Consider the following 14714-nt stretch of genomic DNA (forward strand, 5'->3'; position numbering starts at 1 on the left):
AAGTAGATTGTTTTTTCCATAGATTTGTGAAGACTTGCTTTGTGTGGTCTCTGAATTCTCTGTTTCCACTTCTTTTCATTGTCCCTGAAGTGACACACCCCTAATAAGTAAATAATTCTATACTACTCTCCCATGCTTGCATTTCCATTCTGATGTGGAGTGCTTCTTCAGTACTAAGTTATGATGTCTCTGCTCTAATAGCTTCCATTCTGCAGGTGTTTGAGAGAGATCTCTTTGAACACTTAGAAACAAAAGTAAACTAAATAAATCAAAGAAAAAACAAACTATATATTATATAACACACACACACACATTCTGTGGACTACCACACTGTATTCTAAAAGAGGTTGATTTAGAGTTCTTGAAATATTTCAATGCTGAGTGTAAGATAACAAATAGAATCTACACATGCAAATGCACAGGAAACTAGGAACCATCATCTAAAGATTGGGTTTTGCAATTAGTGCCTTAAAAGGATATTAGCCTAACTTGTAATGTTTGTGGGTTTTTTTTTTTCATTATTTTACTTGCGTGATTTAAAATTAATAGTAAAGGCGCCAGCACAGTGCCGCAGCTGGTTAAAGCCTCAGCCTGCAGTGCCGGCATCCTATATGGGCGCCGGTTTGAGTCCTGGCTGTTCCACTTCCAATCCAGCTCTCTGCTATGGCCTGGGAAAGCAGTAGAAGATGGCCCAAGTGCTTGGGCCCCTGCATCCACGTGGGAGACCTGGAAGAAGCTCCTGGCTTCTGGCTTTGGATCGCCACAGCTCCAGCCGTTGTAGTCCTTTGGGGACTGAACCAGCGGAATGGAAGACTTCTCTCTCTCTCTCTCTGGCTCTAACCCTCTATAACTCAGTCTTTCAAATAAATAAAATAATTATTTTAAAAAATAAATTTATAAAAAATTAAATTAAATTAATAGTAACAATGATTTTGGAAGAACATCGCCCCCCAAAAAACATCGTGTTTGCATAGATAACTGGAACAGAAACAATTTTCATCGTTTGTCCCTCTCTGTACCTTTAAAAATTTGAATGATGTAACTGTGGCATCTATTGAAAATAAGCTTACGTAGATGTTAACTGAAACAGCAATTAAAAGAAGCCCAACGTCCTGAGAGAACAAAGGTAACTGGGGGCTACTACGGCCGACCCCATGCTGGGCCAGGACGGGGCAAGGCGAATGGGGCACGGCGAGCTCTGAGCAGGCGACGCCCGAGCCGAGCCCCGGCGAGGAAACAGAACGGCTTACGTCACCCCCGGGAGCTCAGAGGTGCCCCGAGGCCCCGAGATGCACTCCCGCGATTATCTTCCGGGAGCCGGAGCCGGCATCTCCCCCAAGCCGGCCTGAGGAAACCGGAAGACTCGCCTACGTCAGGCAGCCGACGCTTACCAAAACGACGCGGTGCAGACTGCGGGAAAGAGCCCCCAGCCGCGGTCTCAAAGCCACAGACTCCCACCCTCCCAGCCATGGCTGTCCCCCGTTCAGCCCTCCCTCTCCCTCCTTCCCGCGTCGCTTACTGGTCACGAGATGACTGACAGAGGAGCTGACGAATATGCTGAGTTCTCTAGGGCGCACGCCCGCCTAAGCCAGGTCTTCGGTCCCTCGAGCGAGATGCGGACTCTGTGCGCCGACGTCAGCGTGCTGACGTCAGCGGCAGGTACTCGGGGAGGCCCCGGGGCGGCTGGCGGCGGCGGCGGCGTGCGCGTCGCTCGCTGGGCTCGGTCCCGGGTCCCGCCCCGCCGAGCCCCGCCCCTCCGCCCGCGAGGGCCCCGGCGGCGCGACCGCGGAACCTCAGTCCCTGGGCCAGGCTGGGGCGGCCGGCCCGGACCCGCCAGATGAGGTAGGCCTATTTGACAGGTTGGCGGACTGAGTCTCCGAGATCCGGTGACGTGGCCGGGGCTCCCCAGAGCCCGGCGGGCCGAGGTCGCTGTCCGGGTGCGCGGTCTTTGCTGAGCCCGGCGCGGAGGCTCCGCGGGAGGAGGAGGGGCAGGGCAGGCACAGCTTACCACGGATGCGAACGTGAAGTTGCAGAACGCCCAGCCCCCGGCTCCCAGGCCCGGGCAGGCATTCGGGGTACCTGCAGGACCCCGAGGAGTCCCCCCCGTGGGCCCTCCGGAGACCCAGAACGGTGACCGGGGAGGGGGCAGGTGCTTAGGTTCTGCGGACACAGCCGGTCGTGGGCTTCTCCTGTTCTTCAAAAAACAAAACCAAATAAAAATTAGAGTGAGTCAGGAACGTTCTGGCCCGGTTTCAGTTCACTGCTTTGCCCACGCATGTGAAATCTCAGAAGAGTGGTTACTTTCGGTTGAGGATTAGGAAGGGATTTTTTTCGTTCTGTTTTAGATAAACGAGTTCACATTGTGGAACTTCTCTTAGCCTCCTCTAATATGGCAGTTGTTCGCGTCATTGTCTTGTTTCGCGGATGGAGTCACTGAATCCATCAGTTGGCTCAGTGATGGTGTGCCTCAGTGTAGCAGGGTAACGGAGTAGCAGGGCTCGCCTCTGAAAAGCTGGAATTAGCCCAGTGTTATATCAGTTTTCCTCGTAGTATTATCCTCTGTATGCCATCTACCCTTACACCTCTTTCTGGAAGCAGGATCAGGCAAAACAAAAGGATTTATGATGTCTCGCGGTACGTGTGGATTCCAGTAGTAAGACAGTGGATATTAATGCTTACAAAGTAAAAATGGGTACGGTACAAGGTGCAGGTAAATATGCATGGGTGTATAATAACTTGTATTGTTATGAAGAATCCCTTTTCTTTAAAACCTTGCTATCTCAAACTCCTCATTACGACCTAATTGCACTGCATAAAGCTGCATTAAAGAAATGAAATTAAAACCACCTTTGTGGAGCGTTCCCTCTTTTCTGGGAGGGATGGCGATTATTATCATTTGGATTTATTCAGTGGCTGTGTTATCTAATGAGTGCCATGTGTCGTTTTAGATGTTGAATGCTGAGTATTAAATTTAGAGACAGTCCCTGCCCTCTAAGAACTGACATTTTGGAGGAAATACAATGAAGATGTAAACCCAAAAATGGCTGTAGATAGTAATAAATGCTGGAGAAGATATTACGGGATGAGTAGCCTGAGTGTGACTGGGGTGTGGGGGAAGTTTAGATACCGCAGTCATGAAGGCTTTCCAGAGTGGGTGATGCTTTGGGTAGATGGGCAAGATCTACTGGGAGTTTCTAAGCAGATGGAACAGTCAGGGGAACTAAAGGTATTGTGAGCTTGGCGTGTGGCAAGGTGAAGGAAGCCAGTGTGGTGGCAGCAGAGTGCACGGAGGGGACAGTGGTATGGGGGATGGTGGCAGCAGGCGACAGTGAGGAGTTGGCAGGAACACGCGGTCTGTATCTCAGCTGGGCACTCTAGACAGGCTGAGGATGATTTGCACCCACACTCTCTGACAGCTTCTGCTTGATTTTATTTTGGTTATAAAATCATTGCAGTAACTCCAGGGGTCCTCACACTGAAAAAAAAAGTCTACCCTCCTTCAGCACTGTGCCCCATGCTGGTTTTTCCTTTCGTTGTTGTTATGTGCAACTCAAAACCTCTGCGTATCTCCAACTGCCTGCTCTTCTCCTCCCTGCTGCAAACCATGAACCCTCTCCAGTATTATCTTTGCCCGCTTTCCAATTGGAAAGCACTGACAGTTCCTGCTCTTCGTCGAGTTTTATAGAACCACATTCAGCGGATTATGATTTTCTATTAGGACTCGTGTTACCAATCAGAAACATCAAGTCTACATTTATCGAGTGTGTACAGTGTGCCCGGTACTTTACATACATCCCAATCCTTCTGATATCTTGCAAAGGCAATTATTAAGGCTTTTCAATAATAAAGAAATTTGCACTTAAGGCTACTCAACTAGTATCAGTGGAGCATGGCCTTGAACTCTCTTTAGCTTTAGTCCAAAGCCTTATTCATCGTCTCCCACCTCCCTGTTTTCATGACTGTGTAACAGCAGCCACAGACTTCTATTATCTGAGATGACATTTCATGGTGAGGCGTTTTAGAGATCATGCGATTCAGCCCTCTCAGTTTAGAGTGGGGCTCTGAAGGCACAGAGATGCTCAGTGATTTTTGAAAACAGTATAGCCAGTGGCCAAACTGGCGCCAGGTTCTCACCCTGCTGATTTTCAGCCTAGTGTCTTTTCTGCAATATTTCCTTCATGAAAGACCATAACAAGGGGTTTCTGTATATTTGTAAAAATATCGTATTTCAGCATCTTGAACTTATCATCCATAAAGTCATAAAAATAGTTTTTAAAAGTTGTGACAGTACTTCTCTGAGGCTAAAATAATCCTTTGCTTATTTCCCTTCCCCTTTCTGAATGAGTAATATTGAACTCTCCATTTGAACCATTGATTTCTGTTAGGAAGAAGGCTATGGCTTCAAAATAACTTTTTTAAAAAAATATTTTAATTTCAGAAATAACTGGACAGGGAATTTAAAGTTGTTACTGTTTTCCTAGCTTTAGCCCTATGCATTGTGAGAGAATATAGTGTAGAGCTTGCTGGCTCAGAGTTTCTGTTCGCACATAAACTTTTTCCTATAATTGAGGAAGTTATTGGGTCAGCTCAGTGATTTAACTTCTCTTTCTTAGCAATATGTTATATTAAAAAATATGTAGAAATCTGTTTATAGGCATATGCTTGATAAATGGTTTATTATGTCCTAAGTTTTTTTAAATACTCCTAATCTGTTTCTGAGGTTTGCTTATTTCAGTAATTAGGATTGGAATATTGTAGACTAATAGTAGCTAACTAATTTGCATAAATGGTTTAATTTAGTTTCTGGATGACCTTTTGACTCTCTAGAAAATTAATGGAGACTTTTTTATTAGTCAAGTTAGAATGATATTGATAAAATTAATATCCTCCTTTTTTAAAAAATGTTAGAAGATATTCAAATTCAGGCGACAGGGAGCTTTTGCTCTTAGAGAAATGGAATGTCTTGACTGAGGATCTCTGGTCTTGACCTTTGTTCCTGCAGTAGATGTCCATGGTCTGAAGTTCCAGCCCAACAGAATTTGGCCCTGAATTACAGTGTTATCCTTCTGTTGTGAAATCCTTCCTGCCCCAACCTGGGCTTCCCACTCCCGCCTTGAGCTTTCCAGCTTCAGAGCCGTGACTTGTGTTCTGCCTGGAATGCCCTCTGGGTGCACAGCTCCGGCCAAAGGTCTGCCTGTCCCTGTCCACTCACATGCCTACCCCATGCTGCTTTCTCAATGAAACCTTTCCTCTGCCTCTTTAATGGAGGCCTTCTTTTTTTATGACACTTCGGTATCTTTCTCTGAGAAATGGCTTACCAATCTTGCTATCTTTGGTAATATACTATTATTTGGTGCAAAAAAAGATTTTTTTAAAAATCCATGCATAGTTTTTAAATTAAAAAAAATTATTTGAGGGACAATAGATAGAAAGAGTTCCCACCTACTAGTTTACTCCATAAATGCCCCCACAACAACTGGGACTGGACTGAGCTGGGCCAAAAGTGGGAGCCAGGAATTCAACCCAGGTCTCCATGTGTAGAATCCAATACCTTGAACCATCACCTCTACTGCCCAGGTCTGCATTAGCAGGAAGCTGGAGTCAGGAACAGGCTGGGTTTCAACCCAGGCACACTGATGTCGGACATGGCATTTTTAAAAAAATTATCTATTTATGTATTTGAAAGGCAGAGTTCTAGATAGACACATACGCAGAGAAATCTTCCATCCCTTGTTCACTCCCCAAATGGCTACTGTAGCCAGGACTGAGCCAGGCTGAAGCCAGAAACCAGGAACTTCATCTGGGTCTTCTATGTGGGTGGCAGGGGCCCAAACACTTGGGCCATCTTCCTTTGCTTTCCCAGGTGCATTAGCAGAGTGCTGGATTGGAAGTGAAATAGCTGGGACAGGAACTGGCACCCATACAGCATCACAGGCAGCAGCTTAACCTACTATGCCACAGTCCCTGGGACAGGACATCTTAACCAGTGTCTTAACCACTGGGCTAAACAGCCACCACCATGCATAATTTTTCATAGCTCACGTTCTCCATAAACTTTTTGAAGACCCCTTCTGTATGCAGGTGTTCAAATAAATGTTAGCTTGAGCTTAAAAGACTTAACAATTTGTATCGTACAGGCAGAGTTTGCTGTGGATTGTAGAGCCCTCTAGTTTTATTTACATTTTTACTACCTCACTTTGAGAGAAGCACTGTTAGGATTTTCTTGGCTTTGATTCAACAGAAGCTCTTTCCTGTTTCAGTTAAGGGTCTGACTTCCACAATTATCAAAGCGTCCCTACAGACACACTCAAACCTTTGGGCAGTAATTGTTGAAGACACACTGTCACAAACAAAATAAATGTTCTCTGTGTTTATGGTACCAGAAAATAGTAACAGCATTGTCTACTTTGGAATATTTTAAGAGGGATTTTCAAAATGTTCACAGAAGATTAACATCATGAAAAAAGTATGCGTGGATTTCAAGGTATCTCTTAATTCTGTTTTACCATGACTTTCGGGTATCCTTGTAGATGAGAACAGTGAGGCCCCGAGAGATGAACTTGAGGACCTGTTGTTACTTGCAGTACTGGTCATAGATGACTGACCAGTGCCGGCTGCTGGCAGCAGGGCATCCGCGTAGGCCATCAGTGGTTCTGAGGCCCCGTGTCAGAATTCCTGGCAGCCCCTTAAGCAATGTATCAGCACAGGTTGGGCTTTTCTAACTGTTTTCCCTGCTTTGCTCTTGAGTTGGCCTCAATTTGGAAGATACCTCTTGCTGTGAGTCAAGATCAAAGCCTGAACTCCCAGCAAGGATCCTTGGCTCTGAGCTATTTAAACTTGGATGATCTTTTTTTGTAATTTGTATTCATTTATTTTAGAGGCAGAAAAAGAGAGAGAGAGAGAGAGAGAGAGAGAGAGAAAATGTCCTCCAATTCACTGGTTCACTGAGAGGGAGAGAAAGAAAGCAAACACCCTCTAGTCCACTGTTTTACTCCTCAAATGCCTGCAATGGCTGGGGCTGGGGTAGACTGAAATCTGGAACCAAGAATTCAGTCATGCTCTCCCATGTGTATGGCACAACCCCAGTTACTGAGGCATCCCAGGGTGTGCATCACTAGAAAGCTGGATTCAGGACCAGCAGCTGGGTTGGTTATCAAATCCAAGTACAATGATAGACACTGGCCTCCTGACTGGCACCGTAACTGCTAGGTCACAAGCCTCCCTACTGGAGGATCTTTCAGGTCCACACTGGGGGTGGTATAGGGTTTCGTCAGCTCTCTAGTTGAAAACCTTTCTTTTTACTTCCATTCGATATGTTAAACCTGGAGTTGGGAGGCCTTCAGCCTAGCACCTTTAAATTGCAGCAATCACAGGTTCCCATGCCGCGTTTCCCAGGACACTCTCAAAGTATCGCACATCATTGCTCACCAAGATATATTCTGACTGCTTTTTGTTTCGGGAAAATATATTCTGACAACTACTGTTCTGAAGTAACCGCTTACTGAATTAATGATGTAGAACTAGGGAGCTTCAGGGACGTGTTTCTATATGTGTGGGATGCTAAATTCATCAGAGGAAACACCACGGCTTTTGAGTATGGGACATTTCTCCAGCCGGCGTGGGAGCAGCCACCAGCACTTGCTGTTGCTGTTACTGTTACTGATGGTGACTTCTGCCTGCAGAGTGCTTCCTCCCTCTGCCAGGAGCTGTTCTACTGCTTTGTGTTGGCATTTCTCATCCCCAGCACTCCTGACATTCTGGGCTGGGTGAGTCCACGTTGAGGAGGCTGTCCTATCCATTGTAGGGTGTTTGTCAGTGTTTCTGATCTCTACCCACAAGGTGCCAGCGGCAGGCCCTCTAGGTGTGATTCCTTCTAATGTCTCCAGACTTTGCCACATGACCTGGGACTGGGGTGAGCAGAATCGCCCTCCCACCTCTACTACCCCATTGAGAACCCCTGTTATATGTCAGCTAACTTATTCCTCGCAGCAGCCCTCTAAGGTAAGGTGTAGTATTTTTGTCGCTGTTTACACAAGCTCTCAGATGCGGAGAGGTTAAGTGACTTGTCCAAGGTTGCACAACTCGTAAGCCATGGTACTGGGTATGTACCAAGGCAGTGCTCCTGGTGACGCTCACCCAGCACCGTTGGCTCTGACTGGCTACCAGCTGTTCAAATCCAGACACCCAGTGAGCCAGGAGTGGAAGTCCCCACCAGGGCTGGAAGTAAGTGAGGGTGGCAGAAGGGTCCACTGGGAAGTGGGGCCAGAATTGCTCCAAACACCATTCAAAATGCATTGGAAAGAGAGATGACCGATCTAGTTCTCCCTGGAAGCCAGACATCTGTAGTTTATTTCTGTGGAAAATTCTTATCTTTTGATATTAATGATATTGGTCTTTAAAAAAACATCATTCAAGGAGCCAGTGCCATGGCTCACTTGGTTCATCCTCCGCCTGTGGCATTGGCATCCCATATAGGCACCAGGTTCTAGTCCTGGTTGCTCCTCTTCCAGTCCAGCTCTCTGCTGTGGCCCAGGAAGGCAGTGGAGGATGGCCCAGGTGCTTGGGCCCCTGCACCTGCATGGGAGACCAGGAAGAAACACCGGGCTCCCGGCTTTGGATAGACGCAGCGCCGGCCATAGCGGCCATTTGAGGAGTGAACCAGCGGAAGGAAGACCTTTCCCTTTGTCTCTCTCTCTCACTGTCTGTAACTCTACCTGTCAAATAAATTTTAAAAACATCATTCAAGCCAACATAAAAACACCATCACTGTATGAGAACAAGACTTGGTCCCAGGCCATCAGTGTACATTCTGTTTGCTTGCATGCTGTACCCGTGCAACAGTTTAGGCAAGGGAGCCCAGACTTTGAAGGGGGAATGAGGCAGATTCTCTGTGGAGGGCAGAGGGTTTCCTTCACTGAAGGCTGTGGGGATGAGGATGGCCCGGGCTATTAGAAAAGACTCTGGCACATGGAAACTTTAATGCGTGACTGCTTAGTGCAGACTGAAGCTTACATACTTTTCATAACTTTGGAAAGCATTGTTTATGAATATTTCACCAAGAAGTCCGTTCCTCCAGGGTTAGATATTTCACAGGACATTGGGAAAACAGAAATTTTAGGATTGAGGGACTGTATCCAGGAGGAAGGAACCACATGCATCCTTCACTGTGTTGACAGCCATTGAGCACTGAGTCTGGTGTTTAACTCTGTTTGGAGGATGAGCCTGCCTGCCTAGTTCTTAGCAGTGAAATCTTGTTGGCCTCTGGAGTGTTTTCCTTGTTCCCAGGACGCTCACTCCTCGGTGGAGGTGTGTGGCCTTTGTGGAAAGACACCCTCACACTGGGGCTGACTTTTCCCAGTATTCTGTGATCTGTTGCCACACCTGGTTCCAGCCTTGCCTCAGCCTTGCCTCCTGTGGCTCCCTCCCATGAGGCCTTTCTCCTCAGACTGTCAGGGGACCCACTATTCGAGACATGGGCATTTGCTTTTTTGTTTATTCCAGTCTACCGCATTCTTGGAATATATGAATTTTTCATTTCTTTCAAAGTCTTCTTTTCTTCTCTGGGCAGCTTTTTCTCATGAATCCTTTTCTGGGCACAGAACCCTGAATTTCAGTCTCGTTTGTGTTATAACTACCTTAGACTTTGTTTTCTGTTTACTTGTGTAACTGCTTTACCTCCTTTATGAAAGGATACTTGAGGATAGAGACCATGCCTTTCCACCTTGTTTTCCCCCACAGCATCCAGCATGTTTGGCATGTGCTCCCACTCCTATGAATCCTATGATTTTCTTCTACTTTTCTGTATATTTGTGTCAGTTTTTGTAGTATGTCATTTGAATGGCTTCTCTAAGCACCATTCAAAATGCATTGGAAAGAGAGATGACCGATCTAGTAGATTTGGGAGGATTGGAACATTTTTATTAATCCCATTGCTTTTCATAGTAACTGGAGATTACATATTCCTGGCTTATTTAATATACTGAAACTTCAGATGTAGATGTAAACTTGTTTAACTTTAGCTGGCAAGAACCTAGACTTCATATTTTTATACAATGCTATTTATAATTGATGAATTTAACAAGCAAATGCCTAACACATAAGTGCTCAGAATACAGACATGTTTTCTAGAGGCTTCTAGTATACTCTTGAGAGAGACATCTAAGCAATATGCAGAATATATGAAAGATTAGAGATACTCATAAAGGAAGATACATGGAATATGTGGTATATGTTGGAGATCGGAGGAAGTTTCATTGAGAAATGTTCCTTAACCTTCCTTGAACGATGATTGTTGTTGTTGTTGTTGTTAGTAGTTTGTGGATTGGAGGAAAAGGCACTGCAGGGAGAGAGACTTACAGGAAAGGCCTGGCTATAAAGGGAACTGTTCCTCCTGTACGGGGAACTAAAAATGGTAAGCACAGTTGGAGCAATGGGAAAGAGAAGTGGTGTTTTGAGTTAGAGGGATGAATGTTTGGGAGATGAGCAAGACTGAAGTGTTGGAGTTGTGTGTGAGAGAAATAGATTAGAAAAACAGTGTAGGAGACCCATGAGAGAATGACAGGCTTGGGTTGGTCACCAATTAGGAGTGTTCAGAAGATGGAGCCAGCAGCAAAATCAAAATTAACACATTTTCTTAAAAAAAAAATTGTAAGCAAGAGCTTTCTGATTATTTTGGTTATTCTTTAAACAGTTTTTAAACATTTAAAGACACAGTGAACAAGTGTATATCGATGTCTGTATTTTTATTTATTTATTTATTTTTTATTTTTTTGACAGGCAGAGTGGACAGTGAGAGAGAGAGACGGAGAGAAAGGTCTTCCTTTGCCGTTGGTTCATCCTCCAATGGCCGCCGCGGCCAGCGCGCTGCGGCCGACGCACCGCGCTGATCCGATGGCAGGAGCCAGGAGCCAGGTGCTTTTCCTGGTCTCCCATGGGGTGCAGGGCCCAAGCACTTGGGCCATCCTCCACTGCACTCCCTGGCCACAGCAGAGAGCTGGCCTGGAAGAGGGGCAGCTGGGACAGAATCCGGCGCCCCGACCGGGACTAGAACCCGGTGTGCCGGCGCTGCTAGGCGGAGGATTAGCCTAGTGAGCCGCGGCGCCGGCGATGTCTGTATTTTTAAGTCAGTCTTTTTTTTTTTTAAGTTTTATTTAATGAATATAGATTTCCAAGTACAGCCTATGGATTACATTGCCTCCCCCCCGCCGCGACTTCCCTCTCACCCGCAACCCTCCCCCCTCCCACTCTCTCTCCCCTTCCATTCATACCAAGATTCATTTTCAATTTTCTTTACATACAGAAGATCAGTTTAGTATACATTAAGTAAAGATTTCAACTGTTTGCACCCACATAGAAACACAAAGTGAAAAATACTGTTTGAGTACTAGTTATAGCATTAAATCTCAATGTACAGCACATTAAGGACAGAGATCCTACATGAGGAGCAAGTGCACAGTGCACAGTGACTCCTGTTGTTGTTAAGTCAGTCTTATGATTTTATAATTACTTACTCTTCCCTCTGGTTAAACTACTTGAGAGCAAGTTTTGGGAGGAGGTATGCTAATTTCAAAGCTTTATTGAAAATTTTGTGAGCTTAAGATCTTACTACTTTTGTGAGATTCTCTGCCTCTGTAACCTGTCTCTGAACCTGTTCTCCTTGTTGGGCTGTAAAGCACACTTTGCTGCTTGTGTCAGCTTGTGGTTACGTTGAATCTTATAGTTAGTGGTCTTTGTGTGATTCCATTTTCTGAAGCACAGGGTAGGCTAATAAAGGTGATCCTGAAGATTATATCTGATGTTGATCTCTCGAAGGGCTGGTCTCCTTTTTGGCTGCCTTCGAAGTTTGATAAAAACAAAGAAAGGGTACAGGTATCTTGTAAAGTCTTAAGCATCAAGAGTTTGGGATTGACTTTCCCTGTTTGTCCCGTGCACTAAAGCTTAGATGGCTTCAATTCTGTGGTAGAGATTATTAATTTCCTTTTGGACCTGTATGCCTTCCTTGTATTGCCACATTATGGAAGGTGAGATAGGTCACTTCTGCCACTTGGCAGATATTCCTAGATAGAGATGTGACCAACATGCCCTTTCATTTACCTGCTGTAGGTTGTGAAACAGGAAGTTGGTCTCAAGTAACTCCAGGGGTGGCTGATGTTGTCTAGCCTTGCTTTTAGTGTGCTGTGTCCACCAGTGGCAGTGAGCAGAAGATGACTCTGTCAAATGGAGTGATACATACAGGAGCTCTTGTCTTCCATCTTTCAGGGTCTTGAGTGGTTGCCTCTGAATAGCTGTTGGTTTTGCTGACTACTCACCTGCCAGACACTTGGAATGCAGCATTGTTGTCTCTGTATAGAAAAGTCTGGGAGGCCTGTTGAACAGTGTGTAAATACATTCTTAGTTCTAGTTTTTGGGAGGGAGGACAGTTTCCAAAAGAAATGTGTGCTTTCAGTCACCTTCCTATGATTCCTCAGGGAGTAGTGAGCTCGCTTCACTGGATGCTATTAATGTTCAGATCTTCAGTGCTCTGAGCAAGGTGACAGCAATTATTTGAAAATTGTTTGCAGTAAGTACTAACGAAGTGGCATTATGTGGTGTGGACATAGCCTCATCTGTATTGGAAAATATTTTAAAGCCTTTAATTGAGGGACCTTTGCCTATCTAGATAGTAATATGACTGCCAAGTCCAGTATTTCTTAGGTTGTCAACACCTTGTCAATATCTAAGAGGAAGTGTTAAATATTCATGGATTTATATGAGATTACTTCAAAAAGTTTATGAAAAATGAAATTAAAAGAAATTTATCTTGGTCAAAAAATTTTTTCATATTACGCATTTTCCACAAACTTTTTGAAGGCCTGGTATATGCTGTGGTTTTGACATTATTTTTCATGCCCCCTGCAAAAAAACAAAACCTTTCAATTCTATTTTCTACAAATGTTTTGAAGTTCCTTTGTAAGTACAGTTAGGTACTCTTCTGAATGCCTTTTTGCTAATGGTTGACAGAATTAATGAATCAAAACTGACACAAAAATTATAATTCCACGCCAGCCTTCAGGTATTTTATGACAGCACTACTGTGCTGTTCTGGAAAGTGAAGAGTAGATTTAGTTCTATGGGAATGAGGGAAAATCCTGGAAAATGATAGGGAGCCAGGCAGTGAGCAAACAAAAAATCAGCAAGCTTTTGAACTTGGAGGAATGACCTCATTTGTACATGAAGGCAAATGGGGTTGTCAGTAGTGTCTGTGATCTGTAAGATTAAGATAAAGGAGTTCCAGGTGAGCTGTGGAGAAAATATTTGAGGGCAGGAGTTTGACCTGAAGCTAAGAGGTAGGTTGGGCAGCTGCAAACTCTATTTGAGCAGCGAAGAGACCCACCAGGAGGGAGATAGTAGAAACTGGAAGGATGTAGTTATGGAGACAAGAGAATATTCATCTTCTTCAGTGCCCATATGGAGAGAGACCCAGGGGGGAGATGGAACCCTAACATGCCACCTTCTGACATGGCCCATGCTGAGGCAATAGCTGGCCACCAAGTTGTTTACCCTGCAGGGCTGAAGGGCCAGCTTGTTTAAGGTCCACCCAAGATGACTTTGGCCACCACCGTGGCTTTCTGCCATCTGGCCAGCCTGTAGTCTAAGGAAGAGCAGGTGCACCCTGGTAAACATCTCTCCTCTCTGCCTTGCTCTTTGTCCCCTGAACCCAGCATCATTCCCAGTGGAGTGGTTGTTGTTTAGAGCATACACTTGATTGTTTTCCAGTCACCCACTTGCATTTACATAATCTTCTATCTTGACCAGTTAAGTCCTGCTGAGAACAGGAGAACTCTTGTAGTACCTTTTGAGTTCTTCCAACTGTCTATGTGGTGGTATGTTTTGTCAGTGTTGAACACTTACCTTGTACTCAAGTGAAAACTCTCAGGGTCCTTACATAGGGCCTGTCTCATAATTTTTTTTTTTCCCCTCACCTTCTATGACATGAAGAGAGAACAGTCTAATTTCTGTTACTAATACATCTCATGGCTCTATGTTCTATCTACATACTGTTGATTCTCACGTTTATATCTAGCTAAGACCTCTCCTCTGAACTCCTGATTCTTGTCCACCTGCTTGCTGTATCTCTACTTGGATTATGTGTGTCCAAAATGAATTGAGATTCTCCCTCAAAGCTGGTTCTCTCATCCTTCCCATTTCAGTCCCTAGCAACCTCATCCTTCCAGTTCCTCTGTTAGTCCTGGTTTTCTGACATTCCTCTTGTCCAGCCTGTCACCAAATGCCTTTGGCTCTGTATTTAGAACCAGCTAGTTCTCACCACCTCCAGGGCCCTCACCCTGGTGCACAAAGTCAGTCTGTGGATTCTCTCCTGAATCACTACTACAGTCTCTTACTGGGTCTTTCCGCTTCCTTGTTTCTCAAACCAGAGCAGTCAGAGCCTCTTAAAGCTTAAGCTAATTGTGCTTGCTTCTCTTCTATTGAAAAATGTCCAGTGTCTGCCTGTCGGCTATAGATTCCCAGGGCCTGCCTCTTGTTAACCTCTCTGTCATCTCCTGATGCCTTTCACATGCACCTAGTTCCTCCCTTGCTAAGCTGGTCACACTGCTGCAGGGCCAGCTCCATCCTGCCGCAGGCTTTTTCCCTGCTTTTCCCTCTGCCCTCACTGCTCTTTCTTCTGATACTTGCTGGATATTTCTCCCTCATCTCCCCTAGTCTTGGCTCAGATG

The 14714-nt window shown here is 45.2% G+C and overlaps 2 protein-coding genes across 12 annotated transcripts in view; one reads left to right on the forward strand and one right to left on the reverse strand.

The window, feature by feature from the left end:
* Positions 1-1658, reverse strand: part of SFRP4 (secreted frizzled related protein 4) — a 181022-nt gene extending 179364 nt beyond the window's left edge. For 2 of the 3 annotated variants that reach the window (XM_089316119.1, XM_089316118.1), the window contains exon 1: positions 1520-1658. The gene's annotated coding sequence lies outside the window, so the exon portion shown is untranslated. The remainder of the gene's footprint in view (positions 1-1519) is intronic. The other variant, XM_089316120.1, reaches the window with a different exon arrangement.
* Positions 1625-14714, forward strand: part of STARD3NL (STARD3 N-terminal like) — a 51615-nt gene continuing 38525 nt past the window's right edge. For 8 of the 9 annotated variants that reach the window (XR_001794042.4, XR_016223061.1, XM_008261656.5 and 5 more), the window contains exon 1: positions 1703-1842. The gene's annotated coding sequence lies outside the window, so the exon portion shown is untranslated. Of the gene's footprint in view, positions 1843-14714 lie in introns of all 9 variants that reach the window. The other variant, XM_002713765.6, reaches the window with a different exon arrangement.

This window comes from Oryctolagus cuniculus, chromosome 16 (assembly GCF_051225735.1).
Source record: "Oryctolagus cuniculus isolate XC-2025 breed Fujian yellow rabbit chromosome 16, ASM5122573v1, whole genome shotgun sequence".
NCBI classification, from domain to species: Eukaryota; Metazoa; Chordata; class Mammalia; order Lagomorpha; family Leporidae; genus Oryctolagus; species Oryctolagus cuniculus.